Source organism: Pezoporus flaviventris, unplaced genomic scaffold, assembly GCF_033815535.1.
Source record: "Pezoporus flaviventris isolate CSIRO_AGI_PZ_B2104156 unplaced genomic scaffold, CSIRO_AGI_Pfla_v1 ptg000031l, whole genome shotgun sequence".
In the NCBI taxonomy this organism is placed as follows: Eukaryota; Metazoa; Chordata; class Aves; order Psittaciformes; family Psittacidae; genus Pezoporus; species Pezoporus flaviventris.
The window spans coordinates 64920464-64936753 of record NW_026892579.1 but is presented as its reverse complement, the minus strand read 5'-3'; the positions used below and the strand labels follow the sequence as shown (position 1 = coordinate 64936753).

General features: G+C 40.9%; 1 long non-coding RNA gene across 2 annotated transcripts; it reads left to right on the top strand.

The window, feature by feature from the left end:
* The first annotated feature begins 2306 nt into the window (after nucleotides 1–2306).
* On the top strand, nucleotides 2307–14775 carry LOC133273515 (uncharacterized). 2 transcript variants are annotated; one of them, XR_009744858.1, is made up of 4 exons: nucleotides 2307–3065; nucleotides 11675–11760; nucleotides 12379–12493; nucleotides 14567–14775. It is a non-coding gene; the product is annotated as an uncharacterized LOC133273515 (long non-coding RNA). The 2 variants fall into 2 exon arrangements; XR_009744859.1 differs by having other exon boundaries at nucleotides 14666–14738.
* The last annotated feature ends 1515 nt before the right edge of the window (nucleotides 14776–16290 follow it).

Genomic DNA, 16290 nt, shown 5'->3' with positions numbered 1-16290 from the left:
CGACTGGTTAACAGTACTGCAACAGAAACCGCCGCACATCCCTTTTGTGACAGAGGTCACCACACTTCCAAGGGGGATGTCAGTGACACCTTCAAAGTCAAAAGTTAACAGGGAGAACTTCACTTCTCCCTGGAAGCAACCATTGCCAAAATAACTCCAGTTACTTCCCAAAATGCGACTTGCGCAAGAAGGTGCTAGCAGCTACAGATGGCCAATGCATGCACCTTGATGGACAGGCTGTTTATAATTGCCTCTTTCCTTACGGAACTGCAGGAAAGATGCCTGGATGTGTTTTCTTACCATGGAATTAGATTTCACTAATTTGGGAAATGCAGGTCTTAAGAACTGCCTGTGCAGAGAAAATTGGTAATGAGAAGCATGTGTTCTGCTGTAAGTGTTCCAGTGAACTGTCTGGAGCAGAATGCAAGCCTGGATTATCGCAGTGTGACAGTGTTGTACAGATGCAAACCTGGTGTGCCTTTAACTGTTTTAACCAACCAAACCTGGTTGGAACATCAGTGTATTTGCAGGGTCTCTAGTTAGATTCTTTTTCCCCTTCCAGGATTTTATATGAAGGCAACTTTTTCTGACCCATCTGTTGGACAAGTTATTTCTGAGAAGCCTTTTTATAGTTTTGATTAAGTCAAACTTCTTAGTCTTGCCTTAAAAAATAAAATACTGGCCTTTGCAACTGCAGCTATAGGAAGGAAATATAGTGATTTAGCAAAGTGTCACCTAATAGCAATTAGCCTTAAACCCAAATCTATCTAATATGTCCTAGATTGTAAGTGGAAAAGGACTTTTGGTTCTGAATCTCAGTTCTAAGTCGCATGTCAGCATACAACCTACAAAACTGAAAAAGGATTTCTAGGGCAGTGTACATGAAATAAAATTGCACTTTTCATCTGCTAAGTGTTTTGCTTTATTTAAAATTGCTAGTTTTAAGGTTGCAAGAAGTTGGACAATTATTTTATGTGGATTGTTTCAGCTGAGCAAGGTTGCAGTTATTGCAGAATAATGATTTTTTTAGTGATTTTTTTTTTTTTTTTTTTTGGTAGAGGGGTTCTATGAGTTTGGTAAAATACTCCATAAAATCCATGGTTAAATAGAGATGCTACTTCCTCTTCCAGCAGAGATATTCATCCCAGTTTCATGTTTCCCCACATGAAAATAATTAGCATGTAATGTTAATATTTGTAATAGATTCATAAACCTTAAAGGGAGAAGGGTATCCTTCATGTGATCCTCAATAGATCACTCAAGTGTGGTCAATAATTCATTAGCAGCAATCTCCGTTCCATTTAACACTTACCACTAACAAGTTTTTTATCCTTTCCAACTGTACCAAGAAGTAGTCCAGAAGGTTGAATTGTGGAGGAGGTCAAAATAACACCCAAAATAGTTTAATATAAAGGTACTCAGCAGAAACCACATCTAAAGCAACCTTATTTTTAATACAGAACTGTAGTGTGTTGTGTAAGCCTGTCTGTCCTGGCTAGTTGAGAGGCACAGTGAGGAGCCCTTCAGTAAATACTGTAGTAGTACCATGGCCATTAATGAATTTCTTTCCAAATATTTCTTAGAGCTCATTGCTCAGAGCAGCAGGAAATGTGTCCTGCTTGTAGGAGTAAAGAGTGAGAAAGAATGAGAAAAGTACTTTTACTTCAGAATTTTTAGCAGTTTCTGACCGGCAGTACATAGAGCTTGGTGAACTGGTGACTACAGTTTGTATTTCATCTTGGTTTGGGATGATCACTTTACTATCATTTGGAATAGCTGTTCAGCCTGGAGAAGAGAAGCTGTGTGGAGACCTCGGAGCACCTTCCAGTATAGGAAGGGGGTCTACAAGGAGGCTGGGGAGGGACTCTTCATTAGGAACTGTAGTGATAGGACAAGGGGTGATGGGTTCAAACCGAAACAGGGGAAGTTCAGGTTAGATATAAGGAAGAAGTTCTTTACTGTGAGGGTGGTGAGCCACTGGGGCAAGCTGTCCCATCCCTGGCAGTGTTCAAGGCCAGGTTGGACAGAGCCTTGGGTGACATGGTCTAGTGTGAGGCATCCCTGCCATGGTGGAGGGATTGGAACTAGATCTTAAGGTCCTTTCCTACCCAAACCATTCTATGATTCTATGAATAGTGAATTATGGCCAAATTCTATTTTTACTTGCATGAGGAGTTCCACTACTTCCCTATGCACATGAGGAAGTGTAGGAAAAGGAAATGTTCCTATGAATACTGCTGTATTTGGCACAACCTGAAATACATTTAGTGGTTTTAGCTTTTCTAGACTGAGAAATCAACTCTGAAAGCAAACCAACAATAGAGGAGTTCATGATTTATTTTTTTTAAAGCCACACATTGTCCTATCTTATTCAGAGCAGAATTTTTCCAACAACCAAATTCTATGACAGTCTGGTTTTCAGAGTTATGTCATAAAAATTATAGTCAAATCTATTATGGTAGTCTAGACTGCTCACAAAAGGGGAACTCAAGGGAAAGAGTGGAGATTTTCTCATGGAAATAGATAATGGGAAGACTAAAATGTTTCATCTACTTTAAATAAGTGTTATAGTCTATAACCTTTTAGAATAGTTTAGTTGCTTTTTGGAAAGCACAAAAAAAGAGGGATACAATAAATTGTTCCAGAAGAAAATGTGCTATTGTTAGTCCTGCTCTGCTGGGGTGGTGATAAGAGCTTGTAAAAGCCGTGTGTTATTTCAGAAGTAGTCCAGAAGCAAAGCTTTTCTTCTCTCCAACATGTATGCTTGTCCTCTATGGGAGAGATTAATAGCTTGTCACAGAAACACAAGCCAAGCTGTCTAGTTTAGCTGGAATGAAAGGATTCCAATTTCTGAAATCCTGAATGGAACAGCTTTTCAAAGTGGCAAACAAAGACATCTCCTTGGCTGACGCCGTGTTGCCTGTGGTGGAGATCAGGGAACAGCTTTACAAGCAGGGCCTGGAGGAAGGATTTGTTTGAATCTTCCCAGCCTGACACTACATCTTCCTCTACCTCCTGACACTGGGTGGAACAAGGTGCACGTGAGTCAAAGTCTGCAGAATCAGGTGAGAGATTTCTGTCAAGAACTTAATGCTATGCATTACAGCAGTAATTTGTGAGCCAGGGACCATTGCAGGTACAAACTGGGTCTCAAGGGTGACAGGAATTTTTTCATGTGTGCTGGTATTTGGGTCACAAGCTCGATGAAAGGGGAGAACACAGCCCATCAGGTTTGGGAATGGAAGCTGTGAAATGTTGCAGTAGCAGGGTCATCCCTTGTGACTTCTGGTAATTAGAGAAAATTCACTGATTAATGAGGCCATAGTTTCACATACGCTTTCAGCCAGCACTGAAATCTAACCTGACAAAAGTGATTAGTTTTACCCTGGATATGGATCACTGAGGCTGTAGAAAGCATTTTTTCCAGTAGAGATGGGCATGTAGCTATGATTAAGTGGGAAGAAGGGGGTGACAGAATTGCCTTTCAGCAGTGCAGGTTTATAATGACTTAAACTGTATAAATCCATGAGTTTGGAATACAAAAGCCTAAGGGGGAATAAGGCAATAAAATGTATTCTCTTGCTTTTGAAGCTTTTTACTTCACTTAAACCCTTACTCTACCCAAACTCTTACTCAGATCTTCTGCTGTACCTGCCTGTTTAGATCAAATGAGGACATTCCCAGGTCAACAACCATCTGAGCAGGTAGTGATGTTTGCCCTTCTTCCTTCATACTGTGCTACTATTGAAATATAATGCACTATAACTCCCCTCAAAAGGCTACAACTAAAAAACCAACTGACATACAAATACAAATAAAGTCATTTCAGATACACAGGGAGGTTTTGAGTTAAAAAAAAAACACCTAAAATTCACAAGTTAAAATTCTTTGACTTTAGGGAAGTGTTTTTATTTTCTCAGTGCATTGTCCAACATATTCTTTGGGCAACACCATTATTTAAAAACTCATTAGTAGATGGAAATGCTTAGCAGCCTGGATTGGTGGCATAAAGATTAAACTGTATAGGTAAATATTGCTGGTGTATGTGATAGAGAATTGATACAAATGCCATGCAGAGAATGCTGGATTTTCCATAGTCCACAAGAGGTTACTAGAACTGGGCCAGCATTGAGAAAGCCAATAGGAAATAGTTCTTGTGTGTGGAATATAAAATGTATCTCAAGGGATTCATGTGAGGGAAATTTCATTACTTGGAAATGTAAATCTTAATACAGTAGAAACTGTAAGGGGGACAGTTCTGTACAGATTTGGTCATTTCTCCCTCTTTTTTTATCTTTAGTGAAATGATTCTCTTTAGGGAATGTAGGTAGAGTGAAAGTTGGTACTTCACATACTTCTTATTTTAATAGGAGGAAGGAACAGGGAGAGCAGTGAAAAAGCTCCTGATTGTTCTAAGGTAACATTTGCAGAACATCAGTTTCCCAGTAGCTAGATGAGATTGGTGACACTGACCGAGTCTGGGTGCAGCCCAGTGATCATCAGAAATGTGATGACTGCATCAGAAAGGACACAAACGTGTGATGAGACAGGCTGGAGGTCAGGAGTCAGGGAAGTCCACTTCAGCTGGGGAGAGCAGGGGCAAGACCATGCACAGACCTACCTACACAGCTCAGGAAAGGACTAAGGGCTTCAGCCTGAGTTTAAATGGGTCAGAGCACAGTGTGTGTGGGTTGGGGTCTCAGATGAGGCTGTTCAGGGCAATTCAGGCCTGTTGATGCACTCAGAGTCCAAATAGACTCTTCACTTTTCTAGGTAACTTCTATTAGAAGAATTGCATTTTATATGGGGGGAAAAACACCCTACTTTCCTCTTGGATTAAGCTTTAGCCACTTTAATTTTCACCTCAGTAGAGCTCCCTGTTATAGACAGATTAAACAGTGCCAAGTGCTGCTCTCATTAAGAGCACCTGAACAGCATATTCTTTGTATAAGGTTTACTCTTCCTATTAATTGAGGTTAATTGTAGCTTTGCAGTAACTACCCACAAGAGGGGAGGAAAAAAAGTGTTTCTACCTCTGAGCTATACTACTTAAAGTTTTCACTAAGAAGGTACCATCAGTTTTAGCAGTTCAAGGGACAGTGCACCCCCACAAAGCCAAAGATGATGCTATCTCCCCAGAAAATTACCCAGTCTGAAAATAATGTAGGAAAGAAGTCTCACAACATTCACACAAAGTGAGAGTTGAGAAGTCTGAATGTTGGGTTCCCCATGTTTGCAGAGGAAATATCTTTGACCTGAAACTGTGAAGTCACATGTTAGCTAGAAGATGACTGTCACAACAGGTGAGATCGCAGCCTTGGAAGGCATTCATAGAATCATAGAATCATAGAATAGTTAGGGCTGGAAAGGACTTTAAGATCATCCAGTTCCAATCCCCCTTCCATGAGCAGGGATGCCTCACACTAGACCATGTCACCCGAGGCTCTATCCAGCCTGTCCTTGAACACTGCCAGGGATGGAGCATTCACCACTTCTTTGGGCAACCTGTTCCAGTGCCTCACCACCCTCACGGTAAAGAACTTGTTCCTTATACCTAACTTGAACTTCCCCTGTCCAAGTTTGAACCCATTACCTCTTGTCCTATCACTACAATCAGCATAGTTCAGAGAAGCTGACAAGGCTCCAAAGGAGCAGTTTTTGTTCTGGGTTTGGGTTGGGTTTTTTTTCCTCTCTGGAGATTGTACCCAGCATTTATCAATAGAGTTAATTTCATTTTGTATTTCTGCTCATTGTTCTGAGATAATAAATTGTCTCTGTGGCAAGAGTTGCTAAAATACTGAAGTATGGCATTTGTTTCCCTTCCTTGACTACAGAAAAACCCTTTGAATAGTAGTCTCTGACCCAAGGAACCTAATTTCATCAACTATCATAGAATCATAGAATAGTTAGGGTTGGAAAGGACCTTAAGATCATCCAGTTCCAACCCCCCTGCCATGGGCAGGGACACCTCACACTAAACCATGTCACCCAAGGCTCTGTCCAACCTGGCCTTGAACGCTGCCAGGGATGGAGCATTCACAACCTCCCTGGGCAACCCATTCCAGTGCCTCATCACCCTTACAGTAAAGAATTTCTTCCTTATATCCAACCTCAACTTCCCCTGTTTCAGTTTTGGCCCATTATCCTTTGTCCTATCACTACAGTCCCTAGTGAAGAGTCCCTCCCCAGCATCCTTGTAGGCCCCCTTCAAATACTGGAAGGCTGCTCTGAGGTCTCCATGCAGCCTTTTCTTCTCCAGGCTGAACAACTATAAATGCTGTGACTTTTGTTCCTTCAGAAAATAAAATGGAGGACCTTGGAAAGTCCTTGGAACTTGCTGCTGACCAGCCTGCAAACTCAAAATGCCTCCTATTTCTGTCACAGTGCTTCCTATTTTACTACCTTATCTTTGTAATGCTCTTCATGCTCCCTTTGTTAATACAGACGTTTTTAGTGATATTTTGGAAGTACAGTGTTATGTTACTTGTACTGGAAGAAAACTTTCCACCAAATGTTCCTGTATAGGTTTCTGTAGCCTGGAGGGGAATGGTCAGCCAGGTATATAAGGAAATACCCAGTAACAGGGGTATTTTACTGTTCAGCTCTACCTTGTTTCTGAAACACTTGTAACTCTAACCATCATTATTCTTTTTGTCAGCCAGTACTTTGTGCTTTCCATTTTAGCAACACTCATTGCCAAAGAGCAATTTCACTTGTAGATCCTCCTCCTATCTCCTGCTGAGTTAAACTTCTTGGTCTGTTTCTGATCCATCCCTTTCCCTCTTCTTTAGAGACCATGGGATCTGAACTTTGAACAAATCTTTTCCCATTTGCCTCTTTGTGTGGTTAAAAGCCACCAGAATTTCTGGTTTATAGAGGTTCACCTACCACAAGTCTACCCTCAGATTACTACCAATGTGAAATTACAAATTGCTCTTTGAAATAAAAGTTGAGTGTTTGTACACCAATGTTAAGTATGCTGTTGTTTTACAGTTCAGTACTCTGTCAACCGTGTTAGGGTAAAATTCATGTCCCATGAAGTTCCAAGCCTGTCCTGTGCATGTGGGCTTACAATCACAGTGTAGCCTTAGCAAAGGCATTACTATATCCCATGTGTGTAATTTAAGGAGAAATCCACTGAATCTTCTTGTCTCAGAAGTTGTGGGGAGATGGGATTAGCCAGAAAGTAATCTGGTCCTAATAGAATGAGATCTGCTGTCACACCTGATCTCACATTTGTGCTACCAGAGCTCAAAGACAGTTTTCCACCAACTGCTTTTGGGCCGGGATTTCTCTCAGTAGTGTGACAAGGTTATCCATCATCAGTTCATTTCTGGGTTTATATGGTCATCCTTCATGAGATACAAAGATACCCTCTTGGTGCAGTCATTGGAGAAATGTCCCATGCTACTGCTTTCCTTTTAGTTGACTCCTGAAGATACCCGGTTTGTCTTTTTGTATGCTCTGCTTTCTGTCAGCGTCAGGAGATCACCACTGACAGGACACCTTGTGAGAAGCAGAACCTCAACACCAGTTAACTTCTGCTTCTGCAGAGTGGAACACAGTTTACTCAGCAGGATACAAATTTCTCTTTTCTAGAGGGCAAGTACAGTGACTGTGGTCTGTTTCCACCATGCAGCCCTATCAGTACTGTTACATGTCACTTAAAGACATTGCTAATCCCTGGTACTACTTTTTTTCAGAGCTGCCAACTAAGCTTTTTCTATGATCATTTGCTAATCCGTTTAAATCAAAATGAGGTGAGTTACTATAAACAACTCCAGTAGCAGGTATACACCACTGCAGCTCACCTCAGCAGAATGTGTTAGAGAAACTGTGAGTTAGGTGGAGATACAGTCAGGATGAATTCGTATGTCCTGGAGATAGACGCTTCTGCCTCAGCTGCCCATTAACTTCCTGATGTCTCTGATTCCCTCCTCAGCCCTTTGTGGGATGATTGAAATTGTGAAGGCTGCCTTCAAATTGCCTTCCTCAACAAAGCAGCTCTTCAGAGGAGGAGCAGTTACATTTCACTGAGTCTGTGCTGCCTTGGTTGAGTTTTAAGATGATGTGCAATGAGAAGGTGGAGATGTGCAACAAGAAGGTGGAGACGTGCAATGAGAAGGTGGAGATGTGCAGAAGACAAGGACTTAAAAAGCTTTGTGTACAAAGAATGTATCTGTGCTATTTGCTACCACCACATGTAGTCTAGACTTTGACAATGGAGCATCAAGCTCCATTTCCAGAGAAATACAGTGTCCTGTCCTTTTCTTCTGTATTTTCAGAAACCAGCTGAGCAAGAGTTGCTGGCTCTCAAAAGCTACACCAACAGGTAAACCAAATCCTCTGGCATATCTTCAGAGGACCATTACTTGACATGAGATTGGATCAGTCAATTTGAAGGTGTATGACTTTCAAAAGGCACTGTTGAGCAACATGTGCTTGCCTGCAGCCTGCTTTGAGAGGGGGATTTGAATGAACCGTGGCTTCACAGGACAATAAAGCTGGTTTTAGTGCACCTAGGACTGAGTCAAACCGGAGCGGACTCATGATGCTAAGCAGGGCTTTATTCGAGTTCACTCTGCCAGACCAAATGTATTATTACTAACATTTTGCTATGCTGAACATAGCATGTCTTCCTGCAGCAGGCAGAAACACCCCATCACGTGTTCAAGCTAATGCAACAGGAGTAGGTCATGAGGGTCAAATATGTACTGCCAGGTAAGCTGAGATCAGTGAATTTAGAGCCTGATGGTTGTTAGTGACAAGTGGGAAATTGTCTCCTGTGACTGTTGACCATATTACTGCTGTCCACTTCAACCTGGAAATGCTTTGTGGCTGCCTGTGCTGTTCAGGAATTAAGGCTAACAGCCCAGCTATCCATTCCTGTCATAAACCTAGGATATTCACCCTACAAAATGGTGTTATCATACTATAGCTTTGGAAACACGGAACTGAATTTCATTAAGTCCTTTAGTTATGCTGATCTGTTTCTTTGCAGCGGTGAGCAAATACCTGTTATTTGTGGTTTTCTCTGTAAAATTGTAAGTATTTCCTTCAAAATAGTCTGTTGTGAAATGTCCCAGACTAAATGTCCCACTTTTTAATCAGAGTCTTTAGTTGGACTTTACACCTAATCTGCTATAACTAGGGTTTGTGTGGAAAAGCACTTCCACTGCTGGCTGCATATTCCCTATTCTCCCCTTGCAGTGGATCTAGCCAGCACGTGACAGTAGAAACCAAATCAGTTTTCCTTTCAGATCAACCTCTTGAACTGATCTGCATGATCAGTAGATCTCCTGAGGGCTGGAGAGTCAAGCACTACCTGAGGCTTTGCCTGCAGTTGTTCTGGATTAGAGGAATAATCAAGATGCTCTTACTTTGAACATTTTAGTTCAGGAGTTTGTGACTTAGTGGAGGAAAACATTCCTGCTTCTGTATCCCAGCCCATTAGACCTGGCTGCTGCTTTATTTTTCATAATTATTTGGTAAATTAGTTGCTATTAAAATAATGAAACTGTTTGTGTTATTTACCATTTTTTCTCATGTTATTAAGCTGTAATTTGACCAACAGATACGAGCATAATTTACCCTATGATTGCTCAACTTTTAATATGTGCTTCTGCAGTGATTAACAGCTATAAAAAGAAGTGGTTTGCCCTGTAAAGTGACATGATGTCATAATATTTCTTTGAAAATCTAAAATTAAGTCTCATTAAATCCTATAATTATGTAGCTATAGGTTATCTTTGGAACTTAAGAAATGGAGTTGGGTAGCTTGATTCTTTCTTTCTGTAGTATTCCAAGAACTCTGTCAGTATTGTACAAGAGCACCATCATGCTTTGCAAGAACACAAGAGAGATTTCCCCTATGCTGTATTTCAGTGTCATTCACTTCCTTTGTTCCCTTTTCTTTCCAAGAACTAAGGTTTTCCAACAGCTTTGTAATAGCAAGCAAACAACTGCTATGTTTCAGGAGTGTGTATTCTTGAAATGATGAACCCAATTTATCTATATGTAGTGCCTATATTTCTGGTTGTTTAGAAAGATGCTCTGTAGAACCTGATAACTCACAACTGTCTCCGTCATAAATGATTTACAGAAGTATGCTCTGAAGTATGCCTGTAGACAAACTGATTCAGTTGCAAATATTTAGGCGTTTTTGGCCTTTAAAACCTCTTATATGCTGGGTATGTCTGTTTGACTCGGCACTGAAAGGATGTGCATTTCATAGATGCTATTGGAAGATTGGTTGTAAGCTATTAGGGTTTTTTTGCTTTAGGCAAATATTTAGAGCTCTTGGGTTTTTCCTTGTCAAACTTGCTTTAAAGGTTTGATTATTTTCTGTTTCTTTTCAATCTTGTTCTAAAATAAAGTGTTGCTTTCTCCCTTGTGAGTCTAACCTGAGTCGTGGTACTTCTACTTTCTGTTACTTTCTAAGGCACAAGATATTTCCGTAATTGTGTTTCCTGGCATTTCATTGTCATAGATTTACCTGGCAAAGTTAAGTTTCACCACCAGGTTTATAGCTTGCATCTAACACTGTGGGGCCTTTTCATGTTGGATTCAATTTTGCAGTGTTGAACAACTTCTACTTGGTATTTGTAACCAGTTGTTACAAGTATACAAGAAGCTTAAAACAAAATGTTGAATCTATGTATTTCCTAACTTTATCATAGGATTATTTGCTATTGGCATGTGTATAATAGATTTTTCCAATGCTATATATTATTTTAATGTGGTTTTTAGAACACACTATTTAAAGATTATAGTGTTTTAAGATTGACTGCTTTTAGGTTAGAGGGATGTATAACAACACTATGTGAATAGGTGATTCTCTGATTCTGTGACATTACAATAAATATTGTGATGAATATAGTGAAATAAATGGTTTGTGCCATCTACTGGTCTGGATAGGATCTGCATTGCAGTTCAGAGCCTGACTTGTGTCTTTAAAGTGTAGGTACTGTGTGATAAAAGAAGGAAACTCACCATAAATAGCATGTATTTCATTATTATGTCTTCTCTGTATTAAGTGCTAAATAGCAGTAAACACGATAATGGAAAGTTTGAATTAGTACATGAATCTTTTTCCCACCCCTGCCTTCCCAACCATGCCAGGCAACTTCTTTATGCCCGTTCTCATAGAGACTGGAAATGTTTCTTACAGGCGGGTCAGTTGTATTCTAACAGAATTTAATGGCCAAAGTTGCTGGTGTGGAGTGGACTGTGCTGTGCATGTGAACATGGTTTGTCTAGACATGTTAGAGGAAGTCAGATCTTTCTATACTAATCATAATTACAATATATTCCATTCTCACTTTTATTTGTAATAGAGTATTTAACCCCCCCCACATTCTCCCTTATGGATTTTCTCTGATGTTTATGTCAGTGGTAAGCCTGTCAGGATGGGGAGACCTTCACTATAGCACAGTGCAGTGTTACATAAGGCCTTTTAGCTGAAACCTCTTTGTATCCTACAGCCTAATAATAGGCTATTGTGTTTCCTGTGATTTTTATAAAGCTCAGATGCCTCATTCAGTTCTTACTTGTTTCATTATCATCAGGGTTATCACTCTGTGTAATACTTCTTGTGTATATTCTGGTTATAAATATCACTCTGCAATGAGCTTTGTTCCTTTCATTGTTGGTTTTTACTTATTTATCTCTCAAGGGCATAAACAGGGGATCCACAGATGCTCCAGTGTCCCTCTAGTTATGGTTCTGTACAAAGGGAGTCAATCCAAGAAAGAATTAGTGGTAAGTAAACCCCCAAACTTTACAAATCAGATAATTATATGCTTCAGTATCATGTTCAGGGGTCCAGATAGTCACTTGCTTACATGAGCAAAGACTCAATTTCAGATGGAGTGTAGCCTGGAAATGTGGAAGCTCTGGGTCTGCTTCTAGTAAAACACTTCCCTTCATATTGCTTCAGTTTACCCTGTCCATAAGATATGTATTTACCTCACTTGCAAACAGCTTTTAGCTTTGTTGATTAAAAAATACTGTGTAACCAGCAAATAATGTATTTCACAGCTGGTTTTGGTACAAATTATAGTTGATCTAACTGCACTAATTTGAAAAGTTGGAGGGGCAGAAGATTCAAATCCTTCAAGTTCTAGTTAATATGGAATTACCTAAATGCATATCTATGTATTAATAGAAACACATTACCTGCTACAAACACAGGAACAAAAATTACACAGTAAATCAGTTGATGTTAGATTGCACTTTAAAGCCTAAATAGCAATTTAAGCAAAAATAGTATTGATTTCAGCAGGGCAGGATTTTATCTAAGCATGGAAATGTGGATTGAATGCTGTGATGGAGAAAGGTATTAAAATATTCAGCTTTTCCATTTTTGCTTTCTTGCAGGTGGATGCCCAAAAGAGTCATCTTTGCTTCTTTGTGACAGATTGCTCTGCCTGGGAAAATGAACTACAGCAAGTGCACAGTTAACATGAATTTTCATGGGGGGAAAACAAAACAGGTAATTGTTGTGACATTATAGCTACTATAATCAGAGCAATGACTCATTCAAGTGTATAATTGCCCATGTAACTTGTTTCAAGTCAGTTGGGTTCCAACATTCTCGTTTCTATGTACAACTCTTCTTGTCTGTGTATATTTTCCCTTCAAAGTCCACTGCAATTTGCTAGTAAGGATATTAGATATGTTAGGGGAGAAGATATCAAATTGTATCTAAGAATGCTGCAGCTCCATGGCCCCAACTTCAAGCAGTAGCAGGGCTGACACTGTATTTCCAGTAGGACTCTGACACATCTCACTTCTGTCACGAAACTCCTAATTCCTACCTTCCTTCTTATCCCCTCTTTAATGGCTTTTCTTAATACTCTTCTCCTTTTTGTAATACATAAAAGGCTATAAATCTGGGTTAGATTCACTGCACTGAGAAGTATTACAGACAGCAGTTTGGGCAGAAATCTCCATCTAACCTACTTTGTATTGCTGGAAGAGAAGAATGTGCTTTTTCTCTGGGCAAGTTCAAACCCACTTCCTAGTTTTGAAGCAAACTTTCACCTTCTTTAACATACTAAACATGCTTGTCTGCGATCTCTGCAGTTATACTGGAGCAGAGGAAGAATCAAGATGCTTTAACTATGAACATTTTAGTTCAGGAGTTCTTGGCTTAGTGCAGCAAACTGGGAGAAAACAGCTATAGGTGATCCAAAATGTGCAGGTTTATACAAACCTTCTCTTGTAGATACAAGAAAATCACAATTATTTGCAAGTAGTGGTTTTCAACATACTTACACAAGGGTGTTGCTGGCCTGAGTTTCACAGGGCGTGCAGCTCAGTCTAATTCTGTGGATTTACACATACCTGCACAGTACACGTGCACCTATTCGTTGCAAGAAAAGACCCTCTAGTTTAACAGGAACCATTCTTTACCTAGTTTCCAGGGAACTCATGTCAGATGGAGAGTGCTTTTTCACTAGTTATTGTGTTTCTTCTTCTTAAATTACAAAAGTATTTTCTGTTCCTCCACATTTCAGTCTTGCTGTCATGGAAGAGACGGCTGTGTGAAGACCTCAGAGCAGCCTTCCAGTATCTGAAGGGGGCCTACAAAGGTGCTGGAGAGGGACTCTTCCCTAGGGGCTGTAGTGATAGGACAAGAGGTAACGGGTTAAAACGTAAACAGGGGAAGTTTAGATTGGATATAAGGAAGAAGTTTTTTACTGTGAGGGTGGTGAGGCACTGGAATGGGCTGCCCAGGGAAGATGGGAATGCTCCATCCCTGGTGGTGTTCAAGGCCAGGTTGGACGAAGCCTTGGGTGACATGGTTTAGTGTGAGGTGTCCCTGCCCATGGAAGGGGGTTGGAACTGGATGATCTTAAGGTCCTTTCCAACCCTAACTGTTCTATGATTCTATTCTTTGATTCTATTATATGATTGGCAAAAGTCCCCCTCCAGCTTATATACCCTATGTGTACATATGTTAGTAAGTACATATATTTAACACAGCATGGACCAAGTTTCCTTCTGAGTGAAATGCCTTAATTCCTTACTGTATGGGGTGTTATTGTATGTGCCCCCAACTTAGGTGGCTTGATAGTGGTTTCGGTAGTATTAAAAAAGCCAGGAATTAAAGCAGGACTTATCCTTAGACCATCTTGCTGGAATTCCAGGAATGAAGAGACAGAGGTTGTCTTCTGCTAGGTACCTTCTTCTGATCCTTCCTTCTGGGTAGGCATATCTTGAAAGCTTTGCTGACTAAGTTTTGTATTCCCAAAAAGAATAACTATCCAACAGAACCCAGACAGAACCCCCCATGTATACTTTCAGAGGTACAAGGTGGCTCACAATGTAGCCTGCTGACAGGGCCAGCCGCTAACATCTTTGTGGTAGGACCTGGGCTCCTTCCAGTCCAGGCACTACTGAGTTGCACTGTCTGAACACTAAATAACTGTAGGTAGGATGCTTCTAGCAAGTCCATCCATTTCAAGACAATGTGTTGGTAAATGTATTGCTTTTATGTTCACATTTAACCCTACCCTCAAGTCCTTGTTTTCTGATGGCATCTTTTACTTCATTGTTTCAGTGATGGGTCTTCCTTTTTTAGCAAAGGGATGTAAAAGTGGTACCTGTCTGTAGACAGGCTTTGATACAGGAACTGGCAGGTTCTCATTAATCCCAGCAGCAGGGTCCCAAGGTCTGCTACTGCTGTAAAAACATCTGCAGAAGGATTCCTGACACATAGCAGGCTTTCTTTTAGTTGAGACAAGAAAAGAAGCAACAACCGCCGATTCCTGACCCAGATATGTCAGCACACAGCTTATTTTGTATTGGCAGGGTATCCAATGGTGCTGGGGAGGTACTCAAGGATGCTGGAGAGGGACTTTTCATCAGGGACTGTAGTGATAGGACAAGGGGTGATGGGCTCAAATTTAAACAGGGGAAGTTCAGGTTAGGTATAAGGAAGAAGTTCTTTACTGTAAGGGTGGTGAGGCACTGGAATGGATTGCCCAGGGAGGCTGTGAATGCTCCGTCCCTGGCAGTGTTCAAGGCCAGGTTGGACAGAGCCTTGGGTGACATGGTTTAGTGTGAGATGTCCCTGCCCACAGCACAGGGGGTTTGAACTGGATGATCTTAAGGTCCTTTCCAACCCAAACCATTCTGTGGTTCTGTAAAGGTGACTAGCATGATGAAGGCCAGCTAGGATACTGCAGAAGGCTATGAAGAGCCAGTTACAGTGGATCTTAATACGTCCTATCATTTAGTGACAAGGTTAAAAGACAAGTTAAGTGCTCTTTGGGAGGAGAGGTTATAGGATAATACTGGTGTAAGAATTAATCATAGAATCTAAGAATTAATCTCAGAATTAATCATAGAAATCAGTGTCAGTGGAAAAATATGCCCTTAGAACAGCATCATCTGTGAGTACAGACTTCCTGAGGCTATAGGGCCTCTGAGGATCAGTAAAACAGAGAAAAGGGAGCTATGCTCCCACCTCACATGGTGGTGCAGTGTAATGCCCAACCACCAAATACTGGACCAGATTTCAGAAAGGGGATCAAACAGATGGAGGTGCTCCTGGTTTTGCATTGGTGAGAGCACTCAAAGGGAGAGAGTAGTTCCGGGCTTTATGGGAATGCTTTGTTTTGGGAGAGTCCATTAATTATTGTGGATCACTAATAAATAGGGAAGTTGTTCTGGAAGCAATGGTTCCACCATGGACATAACCATCTGGGCTTTGGTAGGCGCTGTTCATCCTAAGGGAGTTCTGCTGACCAGAGAAGGGATGGTAGAGCCTCGGATTCCAAGAAGTCTTATGCTGTTGTTCCCTGTGAGTAAAATATTCACTGCTGTACTGAAATCAAATGGAGTTAATCTCTTGGGATTGTGTTTTGTATCTGAAAGCACAGTGGAGGCAGAACACTGGATGTGGTAAGGCAATAAAATGTGTTATATTCCTACTGTCATTAAACCTAAGCATTACAATGGCTGAGTCTCTAGGGTCTAACAAGCTAGGGACAGCCTCCCCAAATCTTGCATCAAACCCTTCTCAGTCTCATGTCTTCCTTGAGATTGTGCATATTAGGAGGGAAACTTCCCCAACCCACTGCATGAAACCTGTGTTTTGTGTGTTTTACCACCTTCTGTACTGACTGCGCAGCCCTGCCCTTACCAGCAGTCCAAAAAAGTGATCCCAAGCTCCTCCTTTGACCTCATGGCTTCTGGTACTGCTTTTACAGCCAGGTCCTTCACATGCCTGGGATGTTCCAGGACAACAGGGAGCAGATGGCTGGATTTTAAAGCCCAGCT